The sequence below is a fragment of the Musca vetustissima genome, unplaced genomic scaffold, assembly GCF_032173495.1.
Source record: "Musca vetustissima isolate MV318-11 ecotype Yass unplaced genomic scaffold, APGP_CSIRO_Mvet_v1 utg12397, whole genome shotgun sequence".
In the NCBI taxonomy this organism is placed as follows: Eukaryota; Metazoa; Arthropoda; class Insecta; order Diptera; family Muscidae; genus Musca; species Musca vetustissima.
In genome coordinates, this window is record NW_026883936.1 from 29,013 (window position 1) to 32,226 (window position 3,214).

Genomic DNA, 3,214 nt, shown 5'->3' on the forward strand with positions numbered 1-3,214 from the left:
GTGTGAAAAATTACAAAATTTGTATTTTAGAGCGTATATATTTACTCCTGAAGGACGTAGACCCGATAAATTGATAGTATATCAAAGAGGAGTGGAGAGGAATTGATACCAATTATATTGTCGTATGTACTCGGATGTGTGAGTTACACTTACATATTTACAGGTGCTTATGTATTCATATTTTATTTAGTAACACATTACCACACTAGAGGGCGGAAATATAGCGCTGATCGCTTTTAAATTTTCCATGAGGATCCACGTATGGCCAAGGACAACGGCTATAATTTTCGGTGATGATCAAATAATACTTTTGGGATGAATTGGACCAAAAACTTAATTTTTTGTGTTTTTTTCGGTGATGATCGAATAATAATTTTGGGATGAATTGGACCAAAAACTTAATTTTGTGTTTTTGTTTTTCGAGTCGATCTATAGGCCACAATTGAAAGTTGAACACAAACCACCGTGAATGCAATCTGGACAAGTAATTAGAAGGGCTGTACTGAATAGTAATAATATTTGGAATATATGTCAGTGTAAGGGAGAGGTGCAGTTTATTTCTAATCGGGCAACAGGATGCAACTATCACGAAATATTTCCCAGGCTCGGAATAAAAATCCGCAGAAAATTAGAGTTCCGTGTTAGTTGTGTAGGGTATCATATGGTCGGCCCCGTCCGACAATACTTCTCCTCTCACTGGTATTAACATATTTTTTAAGACTATCTCTAGGAATGGATTTTTAGGAACTTTTTAAATGACTATTCATAGGCCAGGATTACTCAATAATATATTTTGAGGGGCAATCTATTAATTTATTGAATTTATAGTTACCTTCGGCGTATAGCGTGGGGTTTATTAATATTGAATTTAGGGCGACCTATACAATTGAAAAATTCGGGAAAAAGGTGACGGGAATCTTGTATGGGGACAATGGCAAACAAATACTGAACATTTTTGTGAAGAAGTAGTGGGTACAACCAATAACCAGTCACTTCAGTTAGTTATTCGCCTAGAACTCTGAAAATTCCTAAAATTAGGCACACGTATAGAGTTCGTTTCTAATATTGGCATTTAAGTGAATACCCCTATTGTCAATCATTAAACAAAATTACTTTTGACATATTCTCATACCAAAAGTGTAGAGATCAATTGAATTATTTGACATTCAACTACAAAGATGGCAAATTGTGTTTGTATCTCAATATAGACTACATACACTTATACATACATATGTAATTTAACCACACACATCAACTCATCTACATGTATGCCTGCATCGATGCTGTTGATGACCAGTGATTAATTGGAACACAATGTAAAGAATATAGTGAACAAATAGAAGAAGAAATTTATAACAAATTTAACATAAATCACTCAAACGCATATACATACATACAAATTCACTCACACAACTGCCACAATGAAATCATTACAAAATTTTTGACGTCATTAGTTTTTTTGTTTCGTTTTCGTTTTGAGGGGGTTTTCTATTTTGTTGAAACGATAGCAAGTTTATCATTCTATAAGCGGCTCATCTCTTTTGTTCTGCAATGACCTAAAAAAGGTATATTGAGTTTTCGATTTTTGTTGTTGTTGTCTTTTTTACTTTTAATCTGCTCAACAAACCACCATGTAAGGCAAATACAATGTGCGTCTTGTTATTCAGTTCAAGAAGACAGTTTGATACCTACGTGGTTCATTAACCCCGCCATCAAATTTGACAATCCAAGTAACTATTTAATCTTAGCTTTTGAACTTAGTTGTTGTGTTATTTTGAAGAAAACAATAAGTTTTCATTGTGCGTGAATGGAATGAACAAATAAAAACATTTGGAAGTAAAATTAAAATTGTAAAGGGGATAATATTGAAATAAATTAAAGCACTTAAGATAGAATAGGTTGGGCTTTCCTGATTATTATTAATAAAAACAAAAACATGAGATTATTAAATTACACTTGTATTATTTCATTTCTGATGTGTTGAATTATATTCTCATTATCTCCTTATTTTCACTTCTTCATGATGTTCGGAATAAAGATGCGCTATTGGTGCAACTGCTCCGTCATTAAATCATTCCACGTAAAAATCAATCTACATGGGTGATCAGACCAGGAATTTTATTGTCAGAACCCTTCACGGTTTTTATTTGCAACAACAAAAAAATATTCGAAGTTTTGAAACAAAATTTTAAATTTCGAAACTTTTATACCCTCCACCATGTTATGTGTATTTCAAACTTCTTAATTACGTACATGGTAGTCCATAAAAGACTGAAGGATTATAAATGGTTAAATCTTTTTTGTTTTTAATAATTATACCCAACACAACTATGTTGTCAGAGTATTATAGCTTTGCGCAGCTCCAAAAGTTTATAACGCCTCAAAATATTGGTCCTAGACCCACCTTTAAGTTTACCGATCGTCATATCTCGACTAGCTGAGTCGATCTGGACATGTGTGTCCGTCCGTCCGTCTATCCATTATAATTTGTAAACACGATACAGGCCACAGTTATGGACCAATCTTCACGAAATTTTGCATGAATTCGCCTGTTTTGATAAAAATCGGTACATATTTAGCGGGTAAAATGGACCCAGACTTCTGTGTGAAAAATTACGAAATTTTTATTCTGGGGCGTATATACTTGCTCCTGAAGAACATATACCCGAAAGGTTGATCATATATCCAAGAGGGAGAGTGGTTGTATGTACTCTGATGTGTAAGTTATACGTAATTAGGTCAAGGTGACCATGTGCATAGTATTAATATTACCCCATTAGAGAACGGAAATGCCGCGCTGATCTCTTTGAAATTGTACATGAAGTTCCGATTATGGTCAAGGACGACGCCTATAGTTTTCGGTAAAATTGAGATTTCATTCAGGGGGTGCAATGAACCGAAGTCTAGTCGCTCTAGAGGCAATTATTATATACAGAACATCACATATTTTACAAGGTGAAGGGGATCTCACCAAATACTTAGAGCGGCTGTTTAGATGATGATCTGTCAATATTCAAGATCTATAATCGGTAAAAAGTGTGCAAATATCACGAAATATTGCCCAGGCTCAGAATACAGAACCGCAGAAAGTATACTTTTCGTGGTAGTTGTGTAGAGTATTATATGGACGGCCAGGGACGTACGCAGGGGGGAGCCCGGGGGGAGTGCGGCCTCTGGAGTGGCCAGAAAAACCGACAAAAATAAAGTTTTGGGT